General features: G+C 42.4%; 1 protein-coding gene across 2 annotated transcripts in view; it reads right to left on the bottom strand.

The window, feature by feature from the left end:
* Positions 1–17,796, bottom strand: part of RAPGEF5 (Rap guanine nucleotide exchange factor 5) — a 166,675-nt gene that overhangs the window by 42,891 nt on the left and 105,988 nt on the right. The window lies entirely within an intron of this gene.

Raw genomic sequence — 17,796 nt, forward strand, 5'->3', positions numbered from 1 at the left:
TAAATTCTTTTTATTAAATTAAATATATTTGAGGACAGTTTTTTAAAAGCAAATATTTCAGTTTAGCTATCATGTAGAATGAGTAAAGAAGGAAAAGTAGGGAAATATTCCAGTGTTACAGATAGATACACCTCTCTAACTACACACCTAGCAATTTGTGTGTCCACATATTATTTACTAGTATGCATATGCACCAACCAGTGTCTTTAGACCATCACAGCTAAAACAATACTGTATACACATTTACATTACAAACATATTCAATAGCTCAAACTGTATTCAGAATATACCTATTACTCTATGCTAATATTAGACACCTTGTCCAGCTAAGCCAGATATAATTATTCCTAATGCCAGCCCTGAGTCATTAATCCCTTTATACCACAAGAAGAGGTAACTTGAAGACAAATTCCAGTTTGTCCTGGTATTCTGATCACCCTGTTACATCCTGAATAGTTTTTGTTTTGCTGCTTCTCAATGGCTACCAACCAAAAAAAGAAAAAAAAAAAGAAAAAAAAGAGGTGAAAAATAAGCCAAACAAGTCCTCCCGCTTTCAGTGACAAACAGTGACTGCTGACATGACAAGAGCCATTCTCTTTTTCATATTAGACTTTACAGAGCAACTTTTCAGACCCTATTCTTCCCACTCTATAGCATTTGTTTCCATGTTCCTTCCTTTCCATTACATTCTTATTTAAATATTAAGAAAAAATAAAGCTATGCAAACCAAGGTGACAAACAGGATTTTAAATATGCAGTGCATCAATCTTTTTTCTTGTAATTACATGGTTTACAAAAGGTAACTTCCTCTATACAGATGAGTATAAACACATAGACTCTGCACGTTTAGATTCTATGTTCCTTTATCTGCAGACCATCTATGTCACGTCCTGTTAGTTGGGGAGAGGGTACTGAGAGTGAAATCTGTTAAACTGCAAAGAAAAACAAGTAATCTGTTGTTTTTTAAACTTATCACCATTCTGAACCCAAATCTCTTCCACTTTCCACTGTACAAATCCATTGTGAATGGCTGTGCAAGAATTACAGAAAGATTTAAGGGTTTTTCAGGCTTGTATTCCACACTAAATCGGATTATAAGAAAATATAGATAAAGTACTGGAATGCAAGTCTTTTTCCACTTTATGCAAAGTAGCTATTCAGCTTTCTCCAAGGATTTGCTGGAGGAGGCCAAACCTGTATGGAGATTGGAAAAAAAAAAAAAAAAAAAAGATTGCCTGAATGAACAAGCCACTGAAATTCACAGTTAACTCATAGGTTGTGGTTTTCACTATGAGTATGAGAGAATTAAATGGAGTAAAAGGATGAAAACTCATGTACTGAATTAAAAATATTACTTTCTAAACTCACTGCTTTCCAAGCCGAGGAAATGGCTAAATGCCCTTACTGCCTAATTTATCTTTCAGAAACATACCAAACAGAAAGACATCATAAGATCTTCTTCATCCTGAAGCATGTTAGAACCTGAGTAAAATGTACTGGTGGGCAGCACATAGGAACTCCAGCAGCATGAAATGTGAATGGGGGCTACACACGCATTTTTCAAACATCAATGCAAACTCTGAGTTTGTGCGGTAATGACACCTCTCTGGTGTTTGGGGGGGGGCATTTTTCTGAGAAAGACAAAGACCCGAGGGAGAAATAAATGTATTTTAGACAACATATGACAAATTCTAAAACTCCTTAGCTATGCTATTTCCCATTAGTGATTATGGCAAAGATGATGGGATGACCATATGGGCAGCTCCTGACATCCCCTTATGCTAATACACTTATCAGTATTAGCCAGCATTCCAAATTTAAAAATCACCAACAACTTCAAAAATTTGCTCTCATTTACATTCACTGCATCATCCCTACCTTGCAGGACCAGCCACTTCTCTCTAACATTTAGTGAGGCTCATCCTCCAGAGTATATTTGGGGGGAAAAAAATAAACAACAAAACCAACCGAATCCTTTGGGGTTTTTATCTTCCTGTGTATGACTGAAAAACTGGGCTCAATAATGCTAATGCACCTTGTGACTTCAAAGCACATACTGGAAATATTTTTTTAAAGAAAATATTCACCGATGGGGTTAGCAACACCATAGCTGCTTGCTATGTCCTTGCATGTCCCACAATCATCGAGAAAAGCAGCCCTATGAGATAGGGTTACAGCTGGGCAAACAGACAGATGAGCTCTGTGTGCCGGAGTAAAATGGATGCTGATTACTTCTATTCTATAGGGAATAGACATTTTTTGCTATTTTAAATATTCACTCGCTGAGTTCAAATTAAACTAAATGAGGGCTACAGCAAAGCATTTTCAAGTTTTTCAGCCTCTCAGTGCTGAAAGCTCTTAAGCTAGATAAATTCTTGTCACCCCTTTTACTCCTTTCTGTAAAATGTGAAAAATTATAATCACACCTCAAGGCAGACACTGCTACATGTAAATTTTTTGCATGTTTTGGTTCAAATAATACTATGCAATGCCCTGAAACCTTTCAGCAATACAAATGCATGTCCAGAGAGTTGTAGCTGTAATCAGAAAATTGCTTGTTCTGCAGAAACTGAAAAACGATTTGAGGGCAATTCTTTTCAAAGATAGGAGTTTCTCAATAATCTGTAATTCCACAGCAATTCACTAAAAATGTCAGGATGTCTCCAAGTACAAACAGTAAATGCAAATCACCTTCATTACTATCTGATCTAGCAAGATACTGCTCATGTCTGAGAGGGTGGTGAGTGGTCCCAGATCTCCCTTGCATTCAGCAGATGGCAATGGCACTCAGGACCTTGCAGGATTAGCCCTTAATTCAAAATCAAATCCTCTAATAATGCTATGCCACCATAGACACAGCATGAAGCAAAAAATGAAAATTATGTTGAGAAAGAAAGGTCAATGGAAAAAAGAACATCAATATATAATTTGCTGCTAATGTATTAAAACAATTATAGTAGTTATGTCATCTAACCACTGAAGCACCGAGAAATCAATGCACAAAGGAATAAAGAGCAAGCCATTTATTTCTGGCATTAGGTTAGAAAAAGAAAATACATAAGGGCAAGATATTTAACCTGTACAACCAGATTTTTTATTAGAGCACAGAAGTCAGAACTAGGAATAATTTCTAAGGTCATCTCCCAGAAATTTCTGGCAGTATTTTAACATCTGCAGAATGAATCAAACACATTCTGTCTGGTAAGGTCAAAGATCCTCCTAAAGTTGCATTCCAGTTGCTGCTATCACATGTATTGGAGCAGTTTCATATTTTGTTTGAGGGACGAAAAGCCCTGAAACCACAGGCAGAGAGCAAATGTCAAACTTGTCTAGCTTTAATGAGGCACTAATTTTTCCACATAGAAATCTGAAGCTCTTTTTTTTCCCCCCAGGTAGGAGGGAGCCCTGGTGATTAATGTGCAGCTATAATGGTCAGGGTTATCTGAAATTATTAGACAAATCCACTACGCCTTATACATTTCGAAGTATTAGAAATATTGCCTATAGCAGTCACCCTAAGACACTGCTGCTTTTTGTTAAAAAAAGGCTTGACTACTGCAACTAAAACAGTCAAGCTTTCCCTGCAGTGAAACTTCACTTGACAGTAAGCCGAGGTATTTTAACGCACATGCGAAGTCCTCACACGAGCCTCGCTGGGGAAGGCAGCCCATCCTTGCTCCCACCAGGCATCTCCCAAAGTACTTTAGGAGAAAAACCCATCCTCTCTTTCCATCAGTTGTTTAAAACAAGCCAGCCAGGCCAGGACTGCCTGGAGCAGCAGGACGGAGGATAAAAGATTCAATGGTTCTCTTCCATCTCCCTGCACGGGGTCCAGCTGCCTTACGGGGTCCAGCAAGAGATGGGCGGCAGCAGTAGCAGGGCAGGGTGCTGCCGGGCTGCCCCCACGGGTTCCACCTTCAGCACGCACCCTGCCTGGCACCCCGCTCAGGCGTCCCTCTGGGGAAGCCGTATCAGCAAGCGCAAGGCAAGTTTCTACTTTTCCGCTTCTGCCTTGCACCTGGACTTCTCTGCATCCCCGCCACCACCCTCTTCTCCAGGCACCCAAAGCGATGCAGTGCCCTCCGGCTGGGACCCCTCAGCGACACGACTTCCAGCCGCCCCCCAGAGCTGTCACTGCCTCAGCAGGGCCGGTGTGACCTTCGGTTGCCTGGTGGCAGCACAGCTGTGGCACACAGCCAGCCTCCAGCGACAGACAGCAGCGCAAAAAAGGGGCTGCATCACCTGCCCCCACCACCACCGCCGCAAGCCTGGTCCCACCAAGTGGGTGTTTTGAGGCGCTCATGGTTGCTCAAGCCTTTTCCCAGGTCCACCAGCTCAGCAGACGTTTGAGTCTAAAGGGAGCTTTACAACTAGACTAGATATTCGACTTTCAGAAAGTTAATATAAAGGAGGATGTACTTAATCTTTATTCTTTTCAACTTTGCTGTCCAACACTCATGTGGCATTGAAGGAGAACCAAGTTTCAAGTTCAGCGTGTCTTTCTCATCGCTGAACTGGAAAATCTGCTCTGAGGAAACTGTAATCTTCAAATCTAACATTATATATAAATATAAAAATATCATTGCATCTTCAAAAAAAACATTGTGAGCTCTTCATTTCTCAGTCTTCAACTTGCGATACTTTAAAAGAGCCTATTTTTCAGTGACATTTCTGAGAACATGAACCCAAATTTTCTGTGTACAACCCCAAAATAACATATATACATATATAAAAAATATAAAAATATAAATAAATATATATATACACATATATATAAAAAATCTTGATTGGAATTATTTTCAAGTAAGTTAAGACTATTAGCCCCAAAAAGTTTTAACTTCAGTATCTAATGACAGGCTCCAAAATCCACTGTATTTGGACAATATATAGTCCAGCAGATTAGGATAACTACAGTACAGTGACCAGAATACTCTCCATACTGGTACATAATATGGATAAAGGACAGGTCAAACTACAATGGCAATGCCGCATCTAAAGCTCTGCAGGTCAGGTGCAATGCCTTGACTTCAGTGTGTAGTGTTATCACCATCATCTGCGGCTAACTGCTTTCCATACCAACCAGAGGGATAGGTCCCTTAGGGGAACAGAAATGTACAGATCCACACTGTGTATTTTCAGAAGTGTTTAGCAAGAAGCTTTGATCTATTATTTTCCTCCTACAAAGCAGCAAGGAGAAATTTCTTTGTGCTTCGGCCTGGGGAAGGAGATATAAGAAGAATCTTGTTTGCCCCTGGGAACCAAATTACCATAAATATGCTAAGCAGTGCAAGCTCCCCAACATGTGGCACTGGAGCATGTGCAGTAAACATCACAGTGTCTCTTCAGGGAAGCCTAGCACGACAAAGCCCCCACTGGCAAAACACTCCTGGCTTCTGTAGATTTGGCAGAACTGCCTACAAAGGGAATGATGGCATTTTCATCCGAGCAAGTACTGTTGGATTTGGTCCAAATCTCTGCATAAGATGGCAACAACATGCACTAGACTAATGTACAGACCATGCGCTTCTTCCAGCACATGAAAGAGCAATGCATTGGGTCAAGTGGTGGGACATTTTTGGTGTAATGGGTTGCACAGATTAGGTTAGGGTCTTGCACATGCAGCTCTGGCCCGCTGTCATGCAACCTCAAAAGCAGCAACTCACTTGCCAACACTTGATAAATGGAGGCAAAAGGCCCAGCAAAGGTGCTGCATGGCTGTGATGTGTTACAGGCTCTGCTGGGCAGGGGGCGAGGAGGAGGAGGGAACACATCTTGCAAACCCCATAGGAGACCCAGACAGGCATTAGCGTGCTGCAATGTCACTGCACCACTGAAGGATGCCACTTCCAGCATTTTGCCCCAGGGTGTACAATACTTCAGGCTGATGGACACCTCAGATAGATACCTCTGAAATAACTTATGCAATATCTAAATACCTACAACGCACAGCAGAGACCTCCTTATACTGAGATGGGGATAGCAGGAGGGACACGACACCGAAAAGAACCCAAAAACCAAACAGGGCCATACTTGCATCTTGCATTTCCACACCTGCCTTCCTCCCTGCTCCCTGGAGAAGGGAAGCACGGCTTCACAGCATAAAACCAGAACAAGAAGTGTCAGAGCACTTGTAAGGCAGCTGCATTTTGCTTTCCCCATGTGGTGAATGGGCTCCAAAAAAACCTGATGAGTTTCATGATGGCGGTGTTAAAACACAATGTTACATTAATTGTAGACTTATTTACATTATATATGTCCTTTAAATTATGAACCTGAAATTGTACTTGCTATGCTGAGACACCAAATCATTCCAATGACAGGTTAACATGTAATTAAAGACAGCTTTTCTCCTCATTATTACAACTTAATGGAAGACAGCAATAAAACATGCCTTGTACATAGTCCATGTATGTATTAAGAACATCTAACAACTTCAAACTATCAGGTTTGTCAGTACAACCGTGTACCAACAGCAGAATGAAAGGCATAACAAAGGCTCTTGCTTGCACAGTTTAAAGATCATACAGGAGAACAGACATTATCTGGAGTTCAGCTGCTTGCGAGTATTAAAATACCTGCACGGGCATATTTCCCTGTGGCAGCAGAACTGTGTTCTTACGCAAGTACCTTCTGGTGCTTGCAATACACAGTAGTTCAATGTTACACTTTTGTGAAAGAACACCTTTATTTTGACAATTTTCAACCTATTTTCACTCATCGGGAAGCTCAGCATTACATCCTTGGTTCAGCTGCACCATAATTACTCAGGGATTTTATCTATCTGACGGCCTCACTTATTTCAGTTACATAAAGTGGAGCTATTAAGCAATTACTGGATAAAAGCCCCGTGGGGTAATTTTCTAAAGGTGTTTATTCATTTTTGCCATTATTTCAGATTTTTAGCACTGTTTACTGATTTAGTCACAAAAAATATATGCAGAATACGACTCTCAGATAGGCAAAACTTGGGACTTGTATAGTCCAGCTTTCTTCTTTTGTATCTTTCTTTTCCAAGTCCTGTGAGATACTGTACGTTTCATGCACACATTGGAAAGCATCTAATGCAAGAGATGCATTCTGTATATTGTAGAAATTGTTTGTTCAGGTTCTACCCCTTCATCAACACTGCCAGCTGTTCCTTGGACTTCGACAGGGCACAGAAGAATCTCCTTGGCTGAGACGTAAACCCTACCTTTCTGCACAAGCGTACATGAATCCGATGCACTGTTTAGGATAAAGGTAAAAATCACGAACTGCAGTAACAGATAGGATACTGCAATAAACTGGGCCTCTTGGCTCATCTGCTCCATGACCATGTTTCACTACTACGCATAACAACATCTGGCCATGACTAGCGCTTGCTGCCATCTTTCATTTCTATAGCTCTTTTTGGCCATAAGTGCCAGCACAGTTTTTATAAAACGAGCTTTATTTTTCCAGTGTACAGACAAAGGTAGGCAGACACGGGCTCAGCAGAGGCAGGAGGTACCTGCCAAGGCTGAGAGTACAAACCCAGTGTCCTCGCTCCCGTTCTGCTCATCCCTCCACAACGTAGACAGACAATACCAGTGCATTTGGCCTCCTGCCAGTGAGGCCAACACCACCAAATGTGAGATTCAGATGGTTATCCCACTGCAAATCACCCTTCCCTAACAAATTTCCAAACCCTCTTCAAATTAAATAGGCTGACAACTGCATACTTTCTACTTCCCTTCAGCATTTCTTCTTTCTCTTTCTTGCTCCCCAAAGGAAAACAGCTTTTGCAACTGAACTGTCTGTCAGTCTTACTCTCCCTTATCCCTGTAACCTTTGAATCTGTCGACAAATTTCAATGAAATTTGAGACAGGGCAGCAAATTCTCAAAGACACTATGTTCCTATAAGTAATGGGAGTAAGTGCATCTGTAGAAGAGAGAGACAAATTATTGTCTCGCTGAAGTAAAGGCTGCCATTAAGCACAGCTATGTCTGTAGACATAAAATAACTCAGCTAAAGGAGATGTAGTGATAGCATCTCAAGCTGCTGCTGGTAGGACCGGGGTTTTTTTTGATTAAAAGATACAATCTCAAATGCTGGGACTACTAGCATCACTGAGATACCCTCTGTATTTAAAATTCTGCAAACTGTGTCCATACCCAGTTTCTCTAACAAGGCTTCCCATCACTGCTGTTCCCATCTCTCTGCTCCACCAGGTTGCTGGGTCTTCCCTTGGTGAACCCTATAAATTGCCAGGGCAGACCACTGTGTTTTACTTTGTGTTTGCATAGCACCAGTCACAGACATTGTGGCTTCTGAATGCCTGTATATATGCAAAATGGTAACTCATTATCTTTCTGCATTTGTTTCTGCAAATAACGGTTTTTTTGGGTTTGGTTTTTTTTTCATTAAACAGCTTTGCTTATTCAGTTAGTCATTAAGGCCAATTATAAAAACTCATTTTTAAATTTTTTCTTACTAAGAAGCAGTATCCTTTCTATATCATCCCTGGCTAGTCTATGGAAAATCTTCAATTAACATGATGACAGTCTCAGACTGCAATCACTTGTCCATGGCTGCAGCCCGGTAGACACTTCTGGTAGATGTAACACTACCTATAGCTTCTTGCAGGTTACAAAATAGTGAGCATGTACTTATTTTTACTAAAGAGTGCCTGTCAGAGGAGGTAGCAAAGCATCTCAAAGAAAGATTCTGAGGATTATGTACCACTCTTCAGCTAGCTAAATACTTCCTATGTAAGAACATATATTTAAAAGCAATTTTCCAAATCAGTTTTTAGAAACACATCACCGATTACAGTAAATATATAGGAGCTGGAATCAATTCCATTAGGAGCGGCTGTTTTAAAGACACAGCAGCCCACATCCCAGAAGGACAATGAAGTATAATATGCAAGCTCATTTAATCACTGTATCCAATTACAAGGAGGAATAAATCATCACACACATGCCTATGTCTGAATTTTAAAAAGTAAATAAATCATGAATAGTCAAGCCAAATGTTGTGAATCTCTGACTTCACAGATTAGCAGGGGAAGTGGTGCATTCACTTCCCATTTGAAATGAGAGTATCCAAAAACTATTAACAACATTTAATTATTTTAAAATAAATACAAAGGCTGCCTTTTTTTTGTTCAGTTTGGAGCTTGATCATACAGACCTGCCATCCTCTGCAGCAGGGAACACAAAAACCTGACAAACGGTGACCTCAGTGGAGCTTGTATATGGTCTAATGACAGACTTTCCTAGTCTCTCTGCCCAAATTCATACCCAGGACTCCCCTAAAGTCACAGGGGTTCAGAAGAGGAGCTGGCCTTCTTGCTAACACTACAAATAGCAGCACTTTGGGCAACTGCTCCTGCCCTTTGCTGTAAACTCCCTCATCCCAGACCTACATGACCATACCCTCTAGGAGGATCTGAATGCTCTCCATTTGTCAAGAAAACCCAATACATCAGTTTCTTGCAAAGCTGATGGCATTTTCTTGTTTTTCACTTTTAGCAAACTGTTATTAAAGATTTATCATTCTTTGTAATCAAGAACATAGTTGTAACTTCCCAAATTGCATCTTGCTAACCTTGATTCCCTGAACAAATTTCCAATCCTTTAAACTGAGATGTTAAATCAAATACCCTATGGCCCATCTGCATGTCAAAACCCTCACCCAAGTAGGGAGATCAGATTCTCATCAGATTCTCATTTATACTAACACAACCTATATACACACATCAAAGAAAAAAAACTGTTCAAAATATTTATATGTGGCACAAGCAACTGGTAAGATGTGCCAAAACTTTTGCCTAGAGAGAAGGGCCATCACACTGGAGCCTGTAACAAAATTTGCCTCAACCCAGTGACACCTGTCCTGGTTTCGGCTGGGATAGAGTTAATTGTCTTCTTAGTAGCTGGTATAATGCTATGTTTTGGGTTCTGTATGAGAAGAATGTTGATAACACTGATGTTTTCAGTTGTTGCTAAGTAATGTTTAGACTAAGCAAGGATTTTTCAGCTTCTCATGCCCAGCCAGCAGAAATGCTGGAGGGGCACAAGGAGTTGGCACAGGACACAGCCAGGGCACCTGACCCAAACTGGCCAAAGGGGTATTCCATACCATGTGATGTCATGTACAGTACATAAACAAGGGGGGGGGGGGGGGGGGCTGGGGGGGCTCGCTGCTCGGGAACTAACTGGGCATCAGTCAGCAGGTGGTGAGCAATTGCATTTTGCATCACTTGTATATTCCTATCCTTTTATTATTACTATTGTCATTTTAATATTGTTATAATTATCATTATTAGTTTCTTCCTTTCTGTTCTATTAAACTGTTCTTATCTCAACCCACAAGTTTTACTTCTCTTCCCGATTCTCTCCCCCATCCCACTGGGTGGGGGGAAAACGAGCAAGCAGCTGCATGGTGCTTAGTTGCTGGCCGGGGTTAAACCACAGCATACCGCACCAGGATAGACCTCAGGAAAATGCTTTCTTGCTGCTTTGCAATGGAAGAGAAATATTCAGGAGAGTACTGAACGTCTGGGGCACGCATGGGAGAAGCCCAGCTTCAGCTGGCAGACACCCTCCCCTGCCTCCAGGTTTAGACTTAGCTTGCCCAACACGCCCAGGTTTCCCAACGGACCACATCCCCAAATCTCTACGTGTGTGCTTTGGGGCTTCTGCCCACAGCAAACCTCAGGGGTCCAGGGGCCCCCCCGATGGCAATGGCTCCCCACGCTCTCTCCCCGCCCCGGGGAAGGGCTCCCTCCACCCAGCAGCCTCTCTGGGCAGAGCAGGCAGCCCCAGCACAGATGCCATCTTCAAAGCGTTTGCAAGCTGCGCGTGGCCCAAGAGCCCTACGGTGCTGTCGCAAGGAGAGGACAGCGAGGAGCCCGCAGCACGGCCAGGGCCGCTTCCTTGCAGTCAGGCTGGGCTCCGGCAGGCCAGAGGTCCGCGTCTGTTTGCCCGTCCTAAGAATTACTCAGCCACCCCTGTGCAGCCTCCTTGTTCGTGCCGGTGCCGCTGAAGGTGGAGGTGAGGAGGCGTTCCACCTGCCGGGAAGTGGGGTGCGTGTGTCTGTGCTGAATTTCTAAAGCACCCAGTTGCTGCCTCCCTGAAACTGCTTGCTGGCACATACCAGGACGGCAATTTTCCACCTGCCCGTTACAGAGTCGTCTCTACCGGCAGCAACGCAACAGTAAGAGGAGAAGCTGTAGTCATCTTAACAGGCGAAATGTTTGCATTTGCCTGTGGTCGGCGGTTTCCATGTTTTGGGGCAACGCTGCACGCTCACTGCTGCTTTAAGACTTTGAATGAAAACCCCTTGACAACAGGGATCTGACAAATGCTATTTGTTTGTGGTTGTTTTTCGCTGTTGTTTGTTTGCTTCCAGCTTGTGGCTGTGCATCCCCCATGATGTACTAACAGTAACAACAAACAAAATCCCATGGACAAGGCTCCTATCGTGGCAGGGAATGAAAACCAACAAGGGTTTCATTATTTTATTGAAGCCGGGGCTCTGAATTCATGACTGGGAAAGAACAAAACCCCTATCTGGCTTTCTGGTTTTAGCTGCAGTGGTTCCTAGAGAGAGGTCAACCAGCCCTAAATCCTAAGAAATGGGGGTGGGGAGGGTTAAAGAAAGGCTGCTTGGGGAGTCAGTAGAGCCTTGTGGGCAGGAGGAAGAGGAGGGATAATGGCAGGAGGGGGATGCAGCGTGCAGAAAAAAAAAAAAGGAAAGAAATTGAAAAGCAATAGAAAGTGAGGTATAAAAGCCTCTAGCAGTCCCAGGTCAGACAGCATGATTTCTCCATGATTACATCCCTGATTCTGGCAATTTATATCTCCATCAAAACCCAAGTTCAAGCAAAGGAATAAAATCACAATTCATCCCAAATGCTGTCACAAGAAAGCCTAAGTTTTTTATTATTAGCTTCCATCAAAATTAGATCCATCAATGCTGTCACTTTATTTACATTGATCTATTTTCCTCATCCTCCCACCCTAGAATGTTTCTGCGATCAGTGTCCTTGAAAACAAGCCATCACATTTTCACCTCAGAGAAACAGTACTGGTTTGGTTTCGGAAGGATCTCACAAGCGTTTCTGAACTGAGACAAGGTCATCTCATGATCTCAGCCTGGCTCAGGAGATGGTGATGTGAGCTGCACATCCCACAGCTACAACTCACATCGGTATTTTTCACCTTGTCTAAAAGATGGGACAAGCAATTTACTTTATTGCAGTAACTGATGCTATTGCGAAAAGCTCTTTCTGCCAGAACCAGCTATACTCCAGGAGGGTTACTGACATCTCACGAGAAACATTTGGCTGTCAAAGTGCTGTAATTCTACTCCTATTTCAATCTCTGAAAGGATCAAAATTGACTTTAAAAAAACAAGCCGGTTTGTCTCCAGTGCCAACCACATAGACTCTCCTAAAAGGTGTTATGTACCCCAACTGATATCATACCAGATCAAGCCTTTCCTTCTAAAAAAGCAACACCAATTTAAAGCCTGCATTATGAGCTTACCAACTGCAGTTAATGCAAGAAGCTTCTGAATTTATGCCAAGCACATTCTGCTCCATCATCTCCTTTTTAGACAGGCCCCTCTACTCTCACAAAAGTATTCTTACTACAGCCATCTATTCCTACATCCAACAGCCGATCTTCTGACTTGCCCACTAAAATTAAAACCTAGCAATGTAACACAAACCACAGCAGAATCCTCCGCCAACCTCATCCAGCGCACAGCAAATCTGGCCTTCAGTAGCTGCTGCCACAGCTGCTCTTTCCCCTCTTTTTAACTTGGACATGATAGAGAAGGCAGCAGCCAGCACTGGGGCAAGGCAGAGCCAAGCTCCGCTGCACTTGATAATCCGGGGTGTGTTGGCAGCAGTTTGCCAATGCCACAGACAGGCTTTCTCAAGCAGTTGCGTTTATTCAACTAAACAGCAAGCAGAGGCATTCAGTGCTGTAATGCAGCTCAGGGTTCGCAGCTATTAAGAGAGGTCTTAAGAGCCCGCAGAAAGCCTCATCAGGCACTACGCATCGGGAAATAGGCAGAAATCTATTCCAATTAATGGTTCACAAGTAGGTCTCGGGTTGTGGCTTTTTGTTCTTAATTTCCCTGGGTGTCCTCTGAGCACAGGGATTTACAGAAAATGGTAAGGTAGGAAAGAAAACGACTGCATCAGCACACTACACAACAAAACATCACCTAACCGTATTAACAGGCAGCATGACAGGGAGTTTAGTAAAGTAATGATAACTGTAGTTTGGCTATAGCCAAAACCAGTCCCGCTCTTGCTCACAAAAAGACCGAGGCTGCTACTTCCATAATACCGTGAAACCGTTTGAACTCGGGGCATGTTAAGAAGGATTGTGGGGGAAGGAGGAATTAACAGCATGAGAGTAAATTTAGTTCACAAGGGGAAAAAAGCAGCTTTGAAGAACAGATTTCTTTCAGATTCTTAATACACAACCTCAAAGCACAGGTCTTCAGTGAATCCATCCTTCCACCCTGTGGGCGGGGAATGAACATGCTCTTTATATTCCTCAGAAAATGTTAATCTCACAAGAAAATCATTGTATTATAGCAACTTTGAGCACTGGAAACACTGGAATTCAAACCCTGAAGACAGTGCATGAACTGTATTCTTGGACTCAAAGATGCAGCAAGTATGTCAGGATTCAGTTTTATGTTTTCAGCATTCTTACGTAAAAACTCCCCCACTCTGTGAAAGCTTACTTCCAAACACATCTGAATTTCAGAGCACCGTCTCTGAGTTTTATAACATTACAGAGAGTCTGCTCTTGGCAAGGAGTCCTTTGCTGTATTCTGAGCACAAGCTTCCGACTTATCAGCCATCGCACTAAGTGCTAATAGCAACACAGGAGTCATTAATGGACAAACACCCCTACTCAGGCCAGCAGGTGGTGAAGCTCTGTGTTGTGGAAGAAGAACACAAAAAGAAAGCATTGAAGACAGTGTCCAGTTTTTCTACAGTCTGCAGGTCAGGGTTTGACAGCAAAAAGCCTTTAAGAAGGAAGGAAAGGAGAGCAACGCTAAGTGGTGAGAATGAGTAAATACCTAGGGAAGATGGGAGATCTGTGGTGAAGGGCCCCATGGTTGGGGTTCCTGAAGGACTGGATGGTCTGTGGCTCCTGCTGAAGGAGTAGGACGTGCGGACACTTCATAAGAAGCAGCAACGCTGGTATTTCAGTTTTGCATTTCCAGTTCCTATTCTCACAGCTAACTGACCTGCCAACCCACACACCATCTGTTGCTATTCCTCTCACGCTACTCACTCACAAATCAGGTCTCACTTTTCCTCTACTAGAAACAGCAGCTTTGAGATAACTGTATATGTTTTATAATTAGTCAGTTTCAGTGAGCCACATTCTGGGAAAACTTGAAGACAGGGCTGTATCTGGGGGCTGAGAGGATCTAGAAAGTTGTGGCATCTTCACAGTAGGGGTTGTCCTCTCCCTTCATACATTTCACACTGGGTGGTTTGATCCCACTGCTGCAGGGGAATGGGTCTCCAGTGGACAGACGTCAGTAAGAGTTACCACAGTTTAGACTCATTTCAGAATTTGGCTATAACTTTTTGCTAAGCCTTTGACATTCTGACAGCTCACTAGAACCAGTATGACATCAGTTGCAACAGAAGGGAGCTGGCCTGCTTCATCTCCAGACCTGCAGCCGTGGAACTGACCCAACCTCCAGTGTAGCGTTTAAGCCAGACAGGGCATCAACCCAAGAGGCTGGCGTACTTCTAAGATGACATCCCCCTTGCCGAGAGAGATCTCCTTGGCATCACCACTGTGCAGTGACTCAGTTTTCTTTTTTGCTTTTATGGCCCTCAGTGCCAGCTTTCTGACCTGGGAACACTAGTTATTTCTGCTAGATTTGATGCTGACCAGCCACACTCAAGCGATTAGAAAAGGATTCAGGCTAAAGTGGAAACTAAGAGGCAACCTCTGCTACTCTTCGTAACACTAAAATACAAGCATTTTTATAAAATAAATCCTTGCAAGTATTTTTTATCCCTTCCATACTCACTTCTTGGCTTAACACCACCAGACAATTAGGAATTATCAAAAGCACCATTCTGAAAAGAGTTCTACAGAATTATTTCTCAAATACACAAACATGTCTCTCTATAATCTCAACTACTTAATGCATCTGTTAATTTAGAGATATATATGACCATATACCCTTTCATATATTTGAAATACTTCATTGGTTTGATAATTTGTATCACCCAGACTTCCAATGTCATTAGGGCAAAAGTGGTTTTACAAATAACAGATTAAACTCTTTAGGGCCACATTAGCTTTCCAGAAGCCTTACCAAATTCCCAGTGTCAAAACAACTTGTCTTCCAGGTACCTCATCAAAATGTTTATATCACCCAAGTCTATTTTGCAGTATAACAAATTAACACATTCTGCTTTTTATGACTTTAAAAAAAAAAAGAAAAGCCTTTTTCACTGTCTAAAGAAAATTATTTATCTTCACCCCTAAAAAAGTTCTCCTGCTAGATCTGCACTTCCCAATTCCTTTCTGCTTAAACCGTTAAGATCATCAAAACCCCTCATATTGTCTACAATGCACACCTTCATAATAAATGGTTTCACACTAGGCTTTCATGACAGCTCCTTATCACTTTCTCACATAGCAAAAGGTGACAACTAGCTATAATGAACACAGAATTACAGAGAAGAGACTGAGGAACTAAGAATACTATGATCTAATTGACTATCATATATAATGGGTAGCTTTTTCTTCTGCAAATTTGACTCAAACACAAAACTCATTAAACACTTGGGGCCCTACCATTGCCCCAAGCTATTCTTGCACAGCATACAAAAAAATTTTTTTAGGTGCCCAAGGTGCCCAAAGGTGCCTACGTGCTCCTGGGCACATTGAAACCATGTGTTTGTCTGATGGCTACCTCAGTTCCTTTTCCTCCTTGAAAGGGTCTACTTTGGGAGGCATACTTACACCATGAAAAGTATTTGTTGTGATAAACTGAAAAAATACCATCAGTATCTACAGTGAAAGTCCTGATCATAAAGACAAGAGTCCTGATCACTAAGGATGTTGATCATCCCCATGCTGCCTCTAGTTTCCCAGTAATTGTATGTAATGGTGAGACAATCCAGGAGCAGCATTCCCAGCTCTGCCTTTCCAAAAGTTTGCCCTAAACAAGCTTTCGTGCCCAAGTGCAAAAGAAACCTTTTTCAGGCTCCAAGTCCTCGTTTCCCAGAAATAACTGTCTGAGCTCCTGCCAGGAGACAGCATCTTAGACATATTCCCCTCGCTGGCATTTCCTATTAGCTTAAGCACCGCAGTGTGTGACACGCCGTCTGCAGTGAATCCCAGACATGGTGCTCCTTCTGCAAGCTGATTCAGCTCACTAATGTGACAGAAAATAATCCTACTAAAGGGAAAAAAAAAAGTTTCCTGCTAAGATACTTAGAGCTACTTGGCAGAAGGTCAAACCAAGTATAGCAGAGGACAAGGGGCTATATGGCAATGAACAGGAGGACAACTAGAGGACATTGGATCTTCCCATTTGAGCAGAAGCCAGTGTCACTGCTGGCAGCCTTGGTCCCAATCTCATGCTATCCCCAGTGCTCCTGCTTCTCTTGTCCCAACTCCAGGCCTCACCACGCCATTTGCAAAGCCATTCAGCAGAAAACTGTTCATTCTCTGCTGCCAACTGAACTGGTAATTTGCTCAGTTGTCCTACCTGAAGGAACTTGTATCATATTATAACCTTAGATTCTGATTAGTTGCTTCCAAACTGCAATGTGCTGCATGTGATACACTGGGTCATATCAAAGACACCCATAAAATAGAACCAAGTCTTTGACAGGAGCCGACAGAGGATGCCCTGGGGAAGAAAAAAACTAAGAAAAAGACAAATACAGAGTTATCTTTCTCTGTTACACCCTCCTAGCTTCCAGCAACCAGCAGTGTAGACTTTCCAAACTGGAAATTGTATCAACATCACTGCAGTGATAGAGTTTTTGCCAGGATTTTGCCTAATTTGTTTTTAAACCCTTCCAAACTTTGGGTTCCACAAAATGCTCACCACAATGAGTTTCACACAGTTTAGCTGTGGATCATTATCAGGAAAGAACTTACCTTTATTAGGTATAAACCCCATAATTTTGCTGTTATAAAACACTTCCCACATTATGAGAAACAATGAATAATCTTTCCATACTCACCTTCCAGACACAATTCAGTCTCATAGATCACCATATGCCTCCTTTACAGAAATTCCTCTTCTGTGATGACCAGACCTAGACTATTTATTCTTAGATGTTTTTAATCTATACTTCTCATCACCTTTGCTGACCTTTTCAAGTTTTTTTTTTAGTTCATTTACAAGCTTTCTGAGCTGGGGGAGAAGAAGGTGTAGGGGTCGGCGTTCGGAAGATCTCGCGTTGTCACGGAAAGTTAGAGGGTTAGTCGCAGCCTTGTGATGTACCTGTAACCCCACCTCCCCTTGTTAGTATAAAAGGAATTAACTGCGCAATAAAAGGTGGAAGTTGGCGCTCACACTGTGTGTGTTATCTGTCTCTTCCCCTGGTCCGGGCCGACCAGTGATCTAAGCGTGGCACCTTGATATGTAGCGAATGCTACAGAAGGAAAGGAACCATATTCTACATACCATATTACACAGTTATACAATGGTATAACTATGGTTCTTGCTTGTCTTCTTTCCTAATTGTCCCAAATACAGTTTGCCTTTTTGATCAATGCTGATCAAAAACTTCCAAGAACTATCC

This window comes from Buteo buteo, chromosome 2 (assembly GCF_964188355.1).
Source record: "Buteo buteo chromosome 2, bButBut1.hap1.1, whole genome shotgun sequence".
In the NCBI taxonomy this organism is placed as follows: domain Eukaryota; kingdom Metazoa; phylum Chordata; class Aves; order Accipitriformes; family Accipitridae; genus Buteo; species Buteo buteo.